We start from the raw sequence: 18,489 nt of genomic DNA on the forward strand, positions 1-18,489 counted from the left end.
CTGCAGAATTGGATAAGAAATGATGAAGTGATTTTGGTTAGAAATGACGTTTGGAGCTGGTAAGTGTCGTTCTGTCAGCCCCGTTCGAAGTTTTTTTTTTTTCAAGTCGTAATTGTATCTGAACTTCGGTTCTCATCGTCCGTATTGATTTAGTGATTTCGGAGTGAAACAGAGTTGTAGAAAATATCTCGCGATTGTGTTCACGTGTATCAATGAACTATTCTTGTTCAAAATGTAATTTTACCCAGAACTTTGCTATATATTTCTACCGGTGTGTGAATGACGTGAAATTCATGAAAAAGAATTTGGGATAAAATTATATTCCACTTTTTTTTTAATGCAGTATACGTACATTGATAAATGACACGCTACCAGCAGCGTACCGTGAAGAGAGACAAATGATACGAAGCCTGGACTCGTAACTACGTGGTAAAACAGGGATGAAAAACTCATCTTTTGTTTCTTACAAATCTGCGAGCCCCGAGGTAGGGCCGTGTTCCTGGGAGAAGGATTTCCAAAATGGTTTAGTGTTCCCCTCTCCACAGACCTCAAACTACAAACGTTTTATACGACTCTTTGATTAGTGAAACTTTACATGTCGAGGAAAAAAATACTGTTCATGACAGGATGCACAAAACACGTACTTTTATACCGAAACCAAGTTTTCAGGTTTTATCCAAATCCTTCAGCGTGTTTCGGGCATTGACAGAATTACATTATACCATGAACTCGCGCTTAACACCATGTTGGGTGTATGTAGGGCGTGGAGTTTGTCGATAATAAATGGAGACGTGAGAAGGGGTGTCCAAGAGAAATACTCGTCGCTTATAGGAATCCATCCCAGGTCGCCTGACCCTTAATGAGAATCTTTAGTGACCTAGTTCTCTCGGATCGTCCAATTACGTGGAATATACTTAGATTTAATTTGCAGAGACACAGCTGAGTGGCCGGTTTATTAATTGATGTATGCAGGGACCTAAGCGAACTCATAAGCGCGGGTTTTGTGTGTGTGAGATGTAGGAGAATGTGTTATGAGTGTTGCATAACTTCAGGGATTTGAAATTAATGGCTCTTACAAAATACATGCGGTTCTGGAGCGAAAAGTAAGTCATTTCTGGCCCCTAATAAGAACCGTGCCCTTGCAGATTAATAGGGAATGGAGGAATTAGACGGAGGCGAGCTTCACGCTCCGTCTGCTTTGTCCCCAGGGAATGAGAATGTTTGGTACAAAGCGTGTCTAAGAACCGTACCATGGAGGGATGTACAAGAAGTGGGGTGTATGAGGGTGAGTGTGTAGCTTGATGATCCGGCCGCTTTTACCCCGGGTGAAACAGAGATATGATTCTTCTGTTTCTGTGAGAATTATACATAGTTATATTTTCTGCTTTTTATTATTATTAGTGTTCTGTCTGACGACAGGTCCATATGAACAGGATCCTTCCATCCTTTTCTCGGACTGGGACCTGTTCATATACGTTCTTGGCAGATGATCCAGAAGTGGTTTGCCATTGCCTTCTTCTGTGTGTGAATGGAGTAATTGTTGGGATGCCACGGAGGAAAACTCCGTGATGCCTAGACCACGGCCTTGCCCAACACAAGTTATAAATTCGGGCACCGCCGGGAATCGAACCCGAGACCCCAGGATTAAACCAAAATTTACCTTTGTGTCTAGTACATTAAATATTTACGACATCAAAGGAGGCCCTGCAAGGTCGCCATCTTGTCTTCCTATTCTTGCCAATAGAGGATTTAAATGGGAAATACTTTCCTTGGCAGTGGAAAGTTACGGGCCCATTATCTCTAGAGCGTGTGGTCCAGGTGGGAGACTTTTAAAACCTCTTAAGCCAGTAAAATAAGCACTTAACCACTTAAATGACCCACTGGAGATCGTTTTATCCCAAAAATGACTCAGCTGTTAAAGAAATGTTGCCATGAAAGCAAGACAATCGATTTTAAACTGAAGTTGTGTTTAGTGATCAGTAGGAGAAGGCGAATGGTTAGCTTACCGCCTCGGCTGATTTACCCTCGAGAAAGTAATCCGTGATGTTATAACGCAGAGGGAAATCGTACCCTGTCCGTGGCGCCACTCGGTGGCCACAAACGCGGAAGGAACGTGGGAGCTGTGACGAAACTCTTGACATTTACGTAAATTCGAAGTGCAAATGGCTACTGACGCGAGGACCCAAGAACTCTTGTGGTTGCCCGGCAACGCTCGAAGCGTGGATTGGAAAGGAAGACGATTTCTGTACCATGAGAATGTCGTGGTGATTTCGGTAACTAGAGATAAATCACCAGAAGATTTATAGAATTATTATACTAACGCTGTTACCAATTCTACGTGTTCATCATTTGTTTAACGACGCTGTGGCATCTCCAAACGTCGAACGATGAATGTTTGAATCGCAGATTCACCATTGACGGTCTCCTCGCAGAGGATTTGAGGTTTTCACGGCGGCGAGACCTAAGACCTCTGTCTTCTGGGTTGTAGCGCCGCGTAGTCTGGTTGAAGATTACCGACGTTTCAGAGATCATTGCTGCCTCCATCATCAGGGCGATCATCGCACAGCGAAATCGGCTATTGGACAACAGCCAGAGGTTTAAAATATGCTTTCGTGGTTGCCAAATTGAACTCTCTTCATAACCTTGAGCCTTGTAAATGTGATAAGATTTTCTTTACTGCATGTTAGATAATTATTGTATAGTGTCCTAGGTCATCAGCAGAGTTTGTATGTAAAGTTCGACAGAATCTATGGCAGCGAAGTAACGCAATTTAGTCCTGAAGATGGAAACAATATTTTTCTCCGAAACGCTTGTATCTACCAGCTAGTCCGCGCTGTTTCGCAACCCAGAAGAACATTGACGTGAAGGGGCATCGCCATATTATCAAAGGTTGAGGTTGAGTCTGCACTTAGGCACAAATTCTCTGGGGTCTAAAGCCATTTGCCAAAATAGATTTAATAAGGTGACGCGACGTTACGTCAGGAGAGGAGACATGATGAGACGCCATCTCTGGAATCTCATTTCCTGCTGCTCCTTGCACGAGAGCTGTTAATACCTGTTGGACTGCAGGTACAATACTTTAAATAAAAAAGCCCTCTTTACCTCTGCATTGGGGTTTTCGGGGCTGGAAAACTGGCGCGGGGTGCCCTAAATGTTGCAGAAAATTGTGCCCACACACAGTACGAAGATGTCTGTTTTCTGGGTACTCTGGTAGAAGTTTACCACTGTTTCAGAGGTCTTTGCTGCCTCCATCATCAGGGTGGATGGAGACACTGGAAGAATTTTTGAAATTTTGATGTGAATATAATGTGAGGTCCTTTTGGGAATTTCGTCTAAGTAACATTTAAGGATTCAGTCCGTACCGCGAAGAAAACACAACTCCTCACCATTACGAAGATCAACTGGTTAACGCTGTTTAAGGAAGTGATCGCTGTTTATAATGAGACTCGCGCTACGTACATAATATTTAAGAATTCAGTCCGTACCGCGAAGAAAACACTACACTTCACCATTACAAAGATCAACTGGTTAACGCTGTTTAAGGAAGTAATCGCTGTTTATAATGAGACACGCATTGCGTACATAATATTAAAGCATTCAGTCCCTACCGCAAAGAAAACACAACTCTTCACCATTACAAAGATCAACTAGTTAACGCTGTTTAAGGAAATAATCGCTGTTTACAGTGAGAGTATTATAAAAAAAACAGATGTGCTTTCTGGGAAAAATGCAGAATTATGTAATGTTAAAGTAACTTTTTAACAAGCTTTAAAATGTTAATTATACGATTATTAAAATTTTTATTTGTTGCTGTTAGTCGTCAGTTTGTTAGAGGCCAACTTTGTGTTATATTTCCAGCTCAGACGATAAATTTGTGTTATGAGGCTCGTACTAATCTAGGCTAATAAATACTTTCAGATTCTGTGATTAAAGCCGACTGCTATTTGAGATTGTAATCCGTGTAATGTTGTCTCTTAACATATCTGCAGTAATCCACGAGTAATTTCTGGCCTGATTTCATTGCGTGTCTCCATACGCCAACTTTGAGATGTCGTAATCTTGAAAACCAGTCAGCGACTTTCTTGTCACGTGCAACTTCAACGGAATCTGTGGTTACTTTGAGCATTATCGAAACTTCGCGATCAATCTGACGTTTCCAGTACAGCTGACTGTTAAATGTCAAGTCTCTGTGACAACAGTTATCAAAGTTCACCAAACTTCGTCGCGAAACCATCCTTTGTCGGCTTTCGTATGAAGGAGTAATGTATTTAAATTTATGGCTGTGAGAGGCATTTTTTACGTTTCCATATGCAGAGTGTATGTCTTATTGTCACCTGTGCTGTGGTTAGAAGTAATTTCGGCTATCATGCGGGTGTTATTGTAGAAAAAAAATCAAATTTCAAATTTCAAGGGGTTCTTATTTCCAAAATTCGCCATACCCAGTTAACTTTATGGAGCGGAGTCCTTGAGAATCTAATAGTTCACTGAGCTAGTCAGTAATTTCCCCAGATTTTATGAAATCATAAAGTTCATTACGATGTACACAAAAGCAAGATGTCCCATTTTAATATTATCCTCCCGTCTACACCCTCGTCTTCCTAGTTGTCTCTCTTCTGTCTCTGCAAACAAAATTTTGTATAAATTCGTCATCCGTTGTCCCTGCTGTTTCAAAATTCGTCACCAGGTTACTCTGTAAAAATTGTCTGGTGTGGTTATAATTACCATTTGACTATCTTCTGTGACGTTGAGCCGTGTAATCTGGTATGATCGCCCTGATGAAGGAGGCAAAAAGCACTTTTGAAACATCGGTCGATTTGTGTCAGGCTATACGGCCAGAAACCACGTTCATGTTCGCCGCCGTGAAACATGAAATGTCACCAAGTCATAATCACGTGTGTAGAAATGACGTAACAGGGGAAGAGGGCAAATGTTTTTGTGGGGAAAATGACCCTGAACACTTTCCGATCGACCCATCGGATATAATCGGTGAGTCGTCCGCGAGAGGTCACGTACCTGACCCCGCTGTGACCTCATGCGTACACACACACACATTGGCTGTGTGTTCAAGAAACACGGCTTGTTTTGTGATTCGTTTAATGTTACATTACAACACGAACAAATAGAAATTGGACTCCGATTGGAACGACGCTTACTTCAAAAACGCGCTCGTCGAGAGTCGGCTGTTTAATACAATGCGACCTGCGGGGCGGGTGGTCTAACAACCGGGCTAACTCTTCTGTCACCACTTCGGGGCGTTTTTACTTTGAGCCCAGCGATTAATTGGAAGTTACAGTATCCTTTTTTAAAAAAAAAAAACTTTATGAAACTCAAAATTTTTGTGAGCGATAACAGCGAATTAAAATTACACACACACACAGAAATTAATTTGTGACACTGGCTGCAACTACCTTGAAGGAAAAACGTAGATTACACGTGTTTGAAAAAGGCGCTCAGGAGGATATTTGGACCTAGGAATGATGAAATAAGTGCAGAATTTTTGAATATTACATAAAATCGAGCTGTGTGAATTGTACGGGTCACCTAGAACAGTAAGGATAGTCATATCTAGGATGGGCTAGACATGTAGCAGGTATGGGTTCGGAAATGCAAGGGGTGCATACAGAATTTTGGTAGGTAATCCTCCTGGAAAACGACCACTGGGCAGACCAAGAAGGAGATGGGAGGATAATATATGTTGAATATGACAGAAAACTGGAAGTTATTTGGGAGGGGGGTTGGTGTTGGGAGGTCCCAAGGTTTAGCATAAATTGTGATTGTATGAATAAATCTACTGTTTAACTGCGACAATGAGACTTTGTGGTCTTCAAAACTCCGTCTGTTATAAGCAGCGTCCTCAGTTTGTATGTTACATTTAAAACGCAGTCCTAACCTAACCTAACCTAACCTCGGTATAAACCATCGTCTAGTCATGGAGTATTAATGAATTTCGCGTCTATGACGCCGTTTGTTGGCAGAGGGTTATTTACGAAAGGTGTCCCCTTTTTTTAGAAAAAAAATGTAGGCGGAGGTGAAGTTTTGTTTTTATTCAATTTTGAAGTTGCAACAGTTAAGAAAAGGTTTTTTTTTCAAACGGCACCTCAGAAGGAGAACGCGAAGCTACTTTAGTGCTGCTTAGAAGTCACGGCGCTGCTGTGCTTTTATAATCTGCTTGCGCAAACGAAACTGCGCAAACAACACAGCGAAAATGCGTTGCACAAACAATTCACCAGACTTCTGTTCCACGTGTGAAAATAAACTTTGTATCCACGCAGTATATTCAATTTTTTTTGGGGGGGGTGGGAATCAAACTTTTATGTGAAGTTTCCTTAACATTTTATAAAGCCCAGTGGTAAATATATGTACCACGTACTGCAACATTCAGTATCGGGTTCGATTCTCGGCGGTGCCCGAATTTATAACTTGTGTTGGGCAAGGCCGTGGTCTAGGCAACACGGAGTTTTCCTCCGTGGCATCCCAACAATTACTCCATTCACACACAGAAGAAGGCAATGGCAAACCACTTCTGGATCATCTGCCAAGAACGTATATGAACAGGTCCCAGTCCGAGAAAAGGATGGAAGGATCCTGTTCATATGGACCTGTCGTCAGACAGAACACTACATAAATAAAATAATATTTTCTTAAAATATATTAACCAGATGATCTTTTGCAATGGTGAAGAGTTACGTTTTGAATTTTGATGATTATATGTACTTCGTTTTATTTCAGTTCGCTAACACACGTGACGAAACGAAGCTTTTAAAAAAAAATTATGTATACAACAAGAGGTATATGAGAGGATAATATTAAAATGTAACTTAAGATATGAGGTAGTGTGACAGGACACAGTTGTGAGGGCTTTTGCCATAACTGTTATGAACATTACGATTCCATAATAAGTGTGAATGTTTTGACGTCACCGTGGACTGCCCACTGTCAGCTGTCCACTGTGCCAGTGGCCATGCGCCTTGCAGTTGGCCAGTTCAGTCTGGAGTTGCCTGCCACATTCGCTGTTTCCTCGTTGTCATGGGAACAGTCGGACGGAGAGACGGAAGATGTCGTGAGAAGAAAACAAAACAAACGCAGGAAGGAGAGTCACGAGTTCGAATCCAATTTATTATTGCGGTACGTCACACAAAGAGAAGTTTAATGGCTTCCCTGACATTTTGAACAATCAAAATTTCGGGTTCGTTGACCTCGGAAGAATAATAATAGGACATCACGAAGTGTGAGTGGTGTATATAAAGTAGAATCACGATAAATGACTGACGTAATGTGGACGAGAGGTTCACGTACTCCATCGTTGAAATCAGTTAACGATGTCAGATTTCAAGTCCTCAGGGCGACACCTCTGAAACGTCGGTTTAATTCTGTCAGATTACACGGCGAAGCAACCCCAGACGAGAGTCGTGATCAATTACCGAGGCTGTCGTCTTTTTGTGCCATAGTTAAACAAATATAATTTATATTATGAGACGCGTGGAGTTGTAATAGGAGCGGTACAAGACGATGGATGGATTGTGAACTTGGCTACCTTAAGGGATGTTGCGCTGCGTAGTCTGGAACAGTGGTATTCAACCTGGGGTACGCGAAGACATCTTAGGGGGTATTTTATTTTAGTGCTCTGTCTGACGACAGGTCCATATGAACAGGATCCTTCCATCCTTTTCTCGGACTGGGACCTGTTCATATACGTTCTTGGCAGATGATCCAGAAGTGGTTTGCCATTTCCTTCTTCTGTGTGTTAATGGAGTAATTGTTGGGATGCCACGGAGGAAAACTCCGTGTTGCCTAGACCACGGCCTTACGTGAAATTTAATATTTATATATTATTTTATGATTAATCAGTAATGTAATTAATTTAATTTATTTTAGATGTGGATTATATACTACGTATAACTTGAATTATACACCAACAACTTTGGGGGTACAAAGTTGAAGAGAAATTATATCTGGTCTGGAAGAAATCGGTAGACGTTTCAGAAGTCCTTGCTGCCTCCATCGTCAGTTCTAGACGGCTAAATATCCCAGAAGATAGTCGTCTTCGATGGTTTAAATGTTTTGGGGGTTGGGCGTAAACCCTTAACCATATTAACGATGTGGATTTTGAGACTTTTATAAACAATTCACAGTCGCATGTGACAAATTTCGAGATATGAATTGCATGGATAGTGCTAAGGGGTGAATCCTGTCGTCTGAGAAGCTGATCCAACTTGGCCTGATTGACGATTTTCCAGCTGTTTTAGCCTAGAACCCAATCGTCCTTGCCTCGTTACCTCGGTGGCGAATACCTCCATCGCCTGTTCTCCACAAGGGCTAATTCCACGCTGACTCGCCTGTTCATTTTTATTTCATGAGCCGTGCAACATTCGGGGACCTTAAAGTACCTTTACCCTCGCCCTGAGCATTTTTTTTACTAAGACATTCGTCGTAAGCCGATCTGAAAGGCGCTTGGGGTCTTAGAGGAACGTTTAAAGCCGCCAAATGGAGTTGTAAAAGGTTATTTCTGGTACGGCTTAAGATAAACTCAAGGGGGAATATTTTTAAAAATTCAGCAGGTCTCGTAAAATCATTCAGTTTCGCCCGGTTTGTTCTTACGGACCGACTCTGGGGTCCCCCACAGCCCGGGCGAAAAGGTACGAGCCCATTACTGGCCTGTGTAAAACGCTGAGGTTAGGAATACGTGGATTTTTACCTCCGCGAGTCCCTTCACGTTTTATGGCGTCGTGAATATGATATAAAAAAAAAGTCGACTGCAGCTTGCATGGGAGACACGAGAAATGCTTACAAAATTTTTGTTTCAAAAGACAGGAGGAAATATTAAAAATGGGTCATCATATAGTGAGGGAGTGTGGACTTGGTTTGTGTCTCTCTGGATAGGAACAGCTAGCATGATTTTGTGAAGACGGTAATGAACTTTCTAGGGAAGAAAGGCGGGAATTTGTTGGCTAGCTGAGTCACTGTCGTCTTCCTAATAAGGGCTCCAATCTTTTGAGTTGCTCAGATGTAAAAAAAGTAATTTGAATAAAAATTCGCTCAGCGTGGTTTACGCTACTTACTGCTGTATTATTAGTGAAAAACTATTCGTTGCTGTGAAGTATTTTTTAGGAATTTAGTGTCAGATGTAAGCTTTTCAACAAATACTGTGCGGTAAAGTAACGTTCTGCAAAACGTACAATTTATATTGGTCTAATTGCTTAAGTGATTTTTTTTTTAAATTTAATTTCATAATTGGACTCCGATGGATGTAAAAATAATATTCCGCCCTGTGTACGTGATAAAAGACGAAAGGCAAATAAAATCTGCATTAACATTTAATTATTTTAGTAGGAAGCTATTCGTGAGTGTTGCATTACACTCATTACATAAGGCGCATTTGAGTTGTTTTAACAAACTAGTTTTGTTTGTGGTAATTTTCCACCTGTTCATATTAATCCTAAGCTTAAGCTTAGGACAAATTTTCGTCTCCCTATCTTTCCACAAGCGTACACAAAACTGTAATTTTTTTTAAAAAAAATTCTGTTTTTTTTTTTTTAATATAAAACACCGGAACGCACGAACCTTTCTGAAATTAGTTTTAAACTGGGGCATTGGGGCTACAGTTGGGTCTGGCCGCCATTTTGACATTGTGGTCTTGGACAAAGTGGCCACCTCAGGACTTCGAGAAGAATTCGCCTTGGTGAGATTTCAGGTTCTCACTTTAACGTGTATGGAGATGGCGGCTGGGATGTTGCGCCATGTGGCTTTATATAGATTCTAACATGTGTTTCAGATGTGAATACTGCTTCCATCATCAGGGAAATCCCAGATGACAGCCCCCCATATTCAGAAACCACTTTGTCGTAATAGTAATTTAACCGTATTCTTGAAGCTGTGCTTTTAAGATTTATCATTTGTTAATTAAGACAAATATTAAACCTACTTTATTAATGAATTTTATATAATTAAACGTTGCACTTATTTTCAAGATTAAAAACGTGTATTCCTTGGAGTACACTTAAATTACAGACGTGTTCGTCACGTTACAGGGTGACAGTGAAAATAACAAATGTGACAACGGTACCAGAGGTCATTGTTTTATTAATGTCAGCCAACGGTGACATCGGGTAACGGGGGTTGCCTAGCTCGTAGGAAACACGCGACAGACACACAGCGAAGGGGTCACTTGATGTGGGGCAAGTTTTATGACTCTTGATTTTTCTCACACCTTCTGAGATCCAATTTCAGATAACTCTTTACATTTCTCGTTAAAAGATCTGCCCGCGTAGCTTACGGTGACGTACGTACAAGCCGCGTATAATGTCTCAGGTAGCAAATCTTTATTCTCGACTATCTGATTCCCCCGCTCCATCGCCCTCGGCCCTTCCAAAGCCAAGTGTATATTTTCATCCGAGGTTTTTTTTATTTCCGATGTTCTGCCTGTAAAATGCTTTCGTCAGGATCCCTCCCCCCTCCCCCCCGCCAATATTTAATTACCTGTCTCTCCTTGTTCCCTCCGGCCACCCGTATTCCATAGGTTTATCGTCTGCTCTTTAAAATATGAACATTTTTTTTTATTTTGTGTTCATATAAACGAAACGGCGAGTTGAAACGGATAACGACTATTCGATTTTCCTCGTTCAGGGGTTTGGGGGGGGGCACCGAACGGTTTCCATCGGGCGTACACATTTCTCTGTCCGAATCTACGCTTACTTGTGTTAACAGTAATGATTTTTTTTTAAAAAAATAAAATAAATGGAAGTGGTCGTGGGATATTTTAAAGTAAGGTCACAACGTCTCTGAACGTACGAGACGCCTGTGGGGGTAAGTCCGTCTTCTGGACCAGCATCGAATCCGAGATCTCCGGGGTTATGAGGCTGGATGTCAAGTATGTGATAAGTGAAGGTAATTTTCGGACGCCCTGTTGCGACACTCCCGGGCCCTTGATCTCTGGCGTATGCAATATTAGCGATTGAAATATTCAGGCAGATCAGGTCCACGGCGCCCGAGGGGTAGGACTTCGCCTCAACTTCCGTTTCATGTTTGCGTACTTGCGAAATTAATGTAATGTAGGCTTCGGTGAATTTCCTCTTTGACAATGGTTCGCATTTCTCTTTGTTTTTTTTAACGTGTTGTAAAGGAAGGATTATATGAATTTGTTTTGTGCGCGGATCTGCCTTCACAGTTGTAGGTGACGAACTGAATTGTTCAGCGGAAATGAGATGATTATCAAATAAACGCTTCTGAGAAAAAGCTGAGTTAATTTTGCATGGAAACACGAATTAAAATGTCCTTAATCCCAACGAGTCAGTCAGCTACTTGCTTGCTTTTAGTTAAAAGTGTCTTTATTTCATTTTATACGACATATCACAGCCATAATAACATTATTGTTATTAACGCTTTGAAGCAGAAACTCGTCTAAATAATATTTTAAGAATTCAGTCCGTACCGCGAAGAAAACACCACTCTTCACCATTACAAAGATCAATTAGTTAACGCTGTTTAAGGAAATAATCGCTGTTTATAATGAGACACGCGCTACGTACATAATATTTAAGAATTCAGCCCGTACCGCGAAGAAAACACAGCACTTCACCATTACAAGGATCAACTGGTTAACGCTGTTTAAGGAAATAATCGCTGTTTACGCTGAGAATCACACGGAACACACAAATATAAAATGTGTATGAACTGATTGTTGAAGCAGGTGGTACATATAATTACCATTGTGCTTTAAACGGTTAATGCAACTTCTTAAAGCAAAGGAAAAAGTGTATTCTTGGGATGAAAACTGAGATTTTACGTACATTATTGTTGTCTGATGTGTAGCCCGGGGATTCCCCACCCAGTGATTTTCCGCGCCCAAAACGCACGTAAAGTGACTTGTGCTGCACTCTGTTATCCAAAAATTGTAACGTGCTAAAAAAAACACACAATATGAAATTTTGTTGCGTTTTTTTAATTGCATATTGACGGACAGACAGACTTGAAGAAGCTAATAGGCGCATTTTTATGTCTGTTTTACTTAGGAACGCGCATAGAAACAAAATTTTGAAAATATGTATGCGTAATTGGATTAAATTTGTGTCATCTGATATTCTTAAGGTGTTTGTGGTGTTGTTCTGGGTTTAGGCGCCGTGTAGACTCCTAGGCAGATACTAGCGTTTCGGAGAAACATACCGCCTCCATCTTCAGGACCAGATTGCATTTTTTCATCCTTTGTCTTGCATCACAAACAACTTGGAGGGAAATTGTGAGAGGGCTTTATAAGAGAAGGGGCAGAGATGTTGCAATGTGTATTTGTCCTGCGCCGGTGTGCAGTGCCTCGAAGTTAGACAAATAAATTTGTTGTTCTTTTTCTTGGAATTTATCTTCTGTGTCTTATTTATGGTTCCATTTGAAGAGAACGCAAACTCCCCTGGTATTTGTTTATTTTGCAATTTTAATATAAATCCCCAGAGTAAAAGTAGACAAGAATTTGCAATAGAAATGTATGTGCCCCATTTCAGAGTAAATACCTTAGCAGAAAAGCATTAATTAATAATTAAAGAACACTAAATCTATTTTTTTGTAATGCGAAGTAGGTCACGTGTCGCGTTTTCCAAGTTGCGCATGTGTCAGGTGTGGAGGGTGGCTGTGACGGACAGCCGACAAGGGGTGGTACACTGTCATGTGATTTGGGCTCTCACTAGGACGGATTTTTCTATCAATTTGAAAAATTTATCTAATATTCTTTTTGGCTAATTCCGTGTTGTTTATAATTTAGTAATTTGTTTGTTTCGAAGAACACTTTAGAATAAAATGATATGCGTTGTCTCTTCATTCGAGCTACATGATCAACTCATCCCAACTTCCGGTCTTAGATAACGCGTAATTTATTATTAGGCCTACGTAAAATTAAGCATTTCCCATCCGACTTCAGTTAAACAGTGTTTCTCGTTTCCTATCAACTGATTGAGCTAGTTAGATCAGTACGGATCAAGTCTGTAAAGTGAATGGGTACTTGAAGAACATCCAGGGTTTGATTCCCGGCAAGTGATATTTATTTTCAAGGTCTAATTCTTGAATTTGTTCTCACAGGTTCTGAAGAAATTAATGTTGACTGAATTTCATAATTAGGCCTACAATGGCTCAGATTGAGCTGGAGGATGAAATCTCAATTCATTATCCTCCAAACACCGCAGATGAAAGCCGCAGTGTCTGACTGAAGCGTAGTGTGGTTTGTTATGAAATACAATAAAGTAAAAGACTATAATCAAAATGTGGTATTAAGTCAATAGTTCCATAGACAAGGAAAGCAGGCAAATACTACTGCTGTAGATTTAATTAAAATATACAACATTTTAGGTATCGAACCAGTTTTTAGTTTATTATCATTTTAATTAGCATCTGTAATTCTTTTAATCCCGTGTTCGTTGAATCACGTGATTTTTATGAAGACGTGAATAGTAATGTTGAGCTTGGCGTTTCGTCTATTATTTCCGATTTAGTAGGTATTTTGTCGGTATCAGTTCCGCGATTAATCTAAATATAATTTATTGAAGACTTTCACTGCAAATCAACTATAGCAGATTTAGACAAAAGACTGCTAATGTCAGTATATTGATTGGTATTGTGTTTATATTCATTATTGATCTTTAATTGGAGCGCACAATTCTATTGATGGACGAGGTGGGGTGAGGAACCAAGGGGCCTGTGGCCTTCATGGATACGGTAATAGTGAGGACTTCCAGCTGTGTTCCTCACCAAAACTTTATCAGCTTATTTTGTTTCGCCCATGACAGTCACATGATCAAATTATCTTCAAACCTTAACTACTGTGTCTTTATAGCTTTTTTTTTTCGTACTTTGTAGTTCTTAGTTCGATGCCCGGTTTGAGTCATCCGCTGACGTGATTAAACACAACACTTCACAGTTACAAAAGGTCACTTGGTTGACGCTGTTTGAAGAAATGATCGTAGATCTCATTATAATGACGTTTGCTGTTGGGGGAATTTTACGAAAGTTTATCGACACATTTCAATTTCGGTTGAAATCTTACAAGAATTACAGACGCTTTACTCGAAGGCCCACGAGCGGAAGTGGCTGTGTGGGGAATCCCCGCGAGTTGATACCCCACTAGAAATAATCATCTTTTGTGACGTCAGGTAACTGACCGGATATTTCGCCCATTTGTCAAACGTAAAATTTTTGGCAAGAGATGAAGAATTTTTACGTATTGACTACACTTTCTAACTTGGTATAATCTTCACATTTTGTCTTCCATCTACGTCTTGGTTTCGTCCTTTTTTCGTAGGTTTTACTGTCAAAATTTTGCAGTAAATCCTTCTACGTCCGTCTTATATTCATGATGCCAGTTGATAGAGTATTATAAAACAAGGTATATACACATCTTCCTTTCCATTAGGGGTTTTCTGACAGTAATTAAATATGCAACTCAGTAGATTTGGTCAGCTGATAAATTATTTCTGCAGATCATGGATTCATGCTTCTGTCATGGCAACGGACTGTGGAGGGCAGGGACACCTGAAAGGTTTGAAACCGGAAGACTGGTAATGCACTCCTTGCAGGAAGAATCCTGTTCTACCATCAACGTTAAAGGATACGGTTAAAACGAATTTACATGGTACTAGGACAGGATGAAGTTGGGTTAAGAACACTGTCGAAAAACGCTATCTTCCGGTGCAATGAGTGACGAACTAGTGACGTAAACTACATTAAGAGACTCAGTACCGTCTTTGGGAACGAATAAGACCTCTTTTGGTCTTCAAAACAAAACTCTTAAGCTGTTGACACTGGTATCTAGGGAAAAGATTTTTTTATATATATTTGATAACCATTCAAGCAATCAAGATATTCTCTGTCAGTGTTCTGGCAACCTTGAAGATGGCAGCAGTATGCCCTTTCGAAACGTTCGTATCTACCTACAAGTCCACACGTTGTTGCATGGTTTATTACAGATTTTGTTCGATATTTAAGTAGATAGTTACGTAATATTTTAGATTAGTATAATATTTTTTTTCTAATTTGTACAGTAGTTAATTATATTATTATTTCGTAAGTTAGTGTGACATTTAAAATACAGTTCACAGCAAAGTTTATGTAAATATTTGACAGTCATCGTGTATGTTACATGTGTCATGTTCATTTAAGAGTTGAAACACTTGTCACTCGGCAACTAAACCATCTTACGATAGCCTGTCATATAGCATTCAGCAATCGATCGATTAAAATTCAGTCTATTTATACTTTTAATTGTGACGCTCCGTTATATTGTCAAAGTTTATTACCAGTCTCGTAGCTTTCCGTTCTGACATGACGTCACAGTTACACTTCATGAGCGACCGATTGGCTCCAACGCAAATGTAAATACAAAAATTAAAAGTCAAAATACATTTTATCATCCGTCAGGAATATGTGAACTTCAAGGGCTTGATTGTTTCGTGTGTAATTTATTAAAATATCCATTTTCCTTTAATATTATAAAATCCTGTGGTAACTAAATGTACCACCTATTTTAATATTATCTCTTCATTAATCCCCGACAGTAGCCTAGCTACTGATTCAATGCGTGTCTCATTATAAACAGCGATTACTCCCTTAAACAGCGTTAACCAGTTGATCTTTGTAATGGTGAAGTGTGGTGTTTTCTTCGCGGTACGGACCGAATTGTTAAATACTATTTTTTAGATGTGATTAGTTGGTCTTTGTAACGGTGAAGTGTTGTGTTTTCTTCGCGGTACGGGCCGAATTGTTAAATACTATTTTTTAGATGTGACCAGTTGGTCTTTGTAACGGTGAAGTGTTGTGTTTTCTTCGCGGTACGGACCGAATTGTTAAATACTATTTTTTATATGTGATCAGTTGGTCTTTGTAACGGTGAAGTGTTGTGTTTTCTTCGCGGTACGGGCCGAATTGTTAAATACTATTTTTTTAGATGTGACCAGTTGGTCTTTGTAATGGTGAAGTGTTGTGTTTTCTTCGCGGTACGAACTGAATTTGTATTGAATATTTTATGTCGTCTTCAAAATGTGAAGTTCTTCGGTATTTATGGTGCACCTGGCGAGTTCAAATCGATCGCTGCACGATTTAACTCTCTACTTCCGCGCATAACAAATACGAATTAAACTTGTCAGACAGATACAACGTCATTAAAGTTTTGCACCGTCGCCATATTCGTAACTGTTAAAATATTGAGGAGTTTCGTATTGAATTTGTGGCTATGTTCATAATTTATCTGTCACGTGGGTTATCGAGATCGTGTAATGAAAGTTTGAATTGTAATTTTAGGTTTCTGAAGGAACTGTTTTTGCCTGCGGAACTTTGTGTTCGTTTTTAACTGCCCGTCCCCCTGTCCAGTTTTTAACATCTGTTTTGGAGACATTAACTGATCGATTTTCGTGGAAGTTTCGGAGGGCAACTTTCTTAATTCTCTGTCATCTCCTACCAACATGGCGATCTTGCGAACTTCTGAGATAGGAAAAATACTAATCCCATTCAGAGAAGGTTCTTCAAGCTCTGTTCTTGACTCGCGTTGAATGACTTTGTCAGTGCATCAGACTCGGTTTACGCTAGAAGTTTCTGTGGAAGGAAATTTGTGTTTTGAGAATAAAATGTGTATTCAACAATTAATTAGTGGACAGTACACACAAGATGAAAAATATATTCGAGTAAAATTTTTTCCTAGAATCGGTAAAGTTAAGCATTGTATTTATGAAGATTTCTGTCTTCTGGGTTGTTACGCCGTGTAGTCTGGTAGATGACGGAGGCAGTATGACCTCTGAAACGTCGGTGGACATCTACCAGACTACACGGCGTAACAACCCAGAAGACAGAAATCTTCATACTCACCGCTGTGAGAACCTCGAATCTTACATTGTATTTATGTTATATAATTTTATCTGTACAATTTACACGGAAACACGATAATATTTTTTCTTTCTTTCATTGTTTGATGCGATAGCAGATGTTTTCACAAGAAAACAACAGGGCACCCCCATAGCTAACATCAGTGGTACAGAATCACAAATAGTTTGAAGCACCATACGATTAACCAAGGATAAAGACGGAAAAATTGATACGGTTGTCTTGTGCGATTTTGAGCTTTGTAATATGGTATATTTACCGACGTTTCAGAGGAGTTGCTGCCTTTATTGTTGGGCGAAAAATATTATTGTAGATCTCTTGAACATATGAAGTTGTCGAGGCGAGATGTTAATATCCACGCGGCTGATATCTGAAACCCGATGCGAACATATGTTATAAACTCTCAGTGACGGGCCTTCGTGCTTCGGAGGGACAGACGTCAGTTCAGTCAGTGTGTGAGAACGGCGCTCTGCACCTGTCGTCTGTCATCCGCAGTTGTAGGCTGCAGTTACCCGGTCTCGATCCGTGAGATACCAGCGTAGACTCAAAACAGTTGTTCTGCCGCATAAGCACTCTTCTCAGCCAGTGCACCAATTCCGTAGGCGTTTAAACACTCGGTTATCGATTATCCTCTGCCTCGAAATGACACTTGAGATTCATTTAACGACGCTGTCAGTGCATCCTAGACCAGTGGTATTCAACCTTTTTTTGTTCGCGTACCCCCAGATATAATTTCTCTTCAACTTTGTACCCCCAAAGTTGTTGGTGTATAATTCAAGTTATACTTAGTATATAATCTACATCTAAAATAAATTAAATAAATTACATTACTGATTATTCAGTGTTTATCATAAAATAATTTTTTTTAAAAATTTCTCGTACCCCAAAAATGTCTTCGCGTACCCCCAGATATAATTTCTCTTCAACTTTGTACCCCCAAAGTTGTTGGTGTATAATTTAAATTATACATAGTATATAATCTACATCTAAAATAAATTAAATTAATTACATTACTGATTATTCAGTGTTTATCGTAAAATAATATATATTTTTTTAAATTTTACGTGCCCCCTAAGAAGTCTTTGCGTACCCCCGGGGTTACGCGAACCCCAGGTTGGTTACCACTGCCTTAGACTATTGCGTTGTTAAATGACTAAAGAATTGGAAGAAATTCGAAAGGAAACGGACGTGACTTGAACAAAATTAGTATCCACCAGTTAACGTCGAGGGACTGAGTAAAAACACGTAGGCAGTCGTGATAGCTGGTCTCCGGGCCGATGTTTGAACCCGGAGACATCACGAATACTAAGCAGGCGTGTTAATGATCCGGTTTGCGACTTAGTGAACTGTTCTAATGACGTTCTGTGAAATACTCCATTAGCACTGACGCAGTGTGTTAGGGATGGATGACGTCATTACCAACTTCTTATCATCTAGCGACGTAGCATCTTGAAAGTGACGCATAAAAAGTTGTCAGCTCTGCGGGGGAGACGGCGTAGGGTGTCATGGCGTCGCTTCCGGTTTGCGGTGTTCGCTCGTCTTTTGATATCCGCCTTTTTCTTTTCCTTACCGAGAGAAGCTGTGAATATATTTCTCCGAAATCGTCTTTTTCTGTAGATTTATTTTACGGTTGCAAGGCGTTCT

General features: G+C 40.0%; 1 protein-coding gene across 2 annotated transcripts in view; it reads left to right on the top strand.

The window, feature by feature from the left end:
- The window catches only part of ed (hemicentin protein echinoid), a 289,516-nt gene that overhangs the window by 114,047 nt on the left and 156,980 nt on the right, over nucleotides 1-18,489 (top strand). The window lies entirely within an intron of this gene.

This window comes from Zootermopsis nevadensis, unplaced genomic scaffold (assembly GCF_977971745.1).
Source record: "Zootermopsis nevadensis isolate Lab colony 2312 unplaced genomic scaffold, Znev_1.0 Znev_ptg000031l, whole genome shotgun sequence".
Taxonomy (NCBI): Eukaryota; Metazoa; Arthropoda; class Insecta; order Blattodea; family Termopsidae; genus Zootermopsis; species Zootermopsis nevadensis.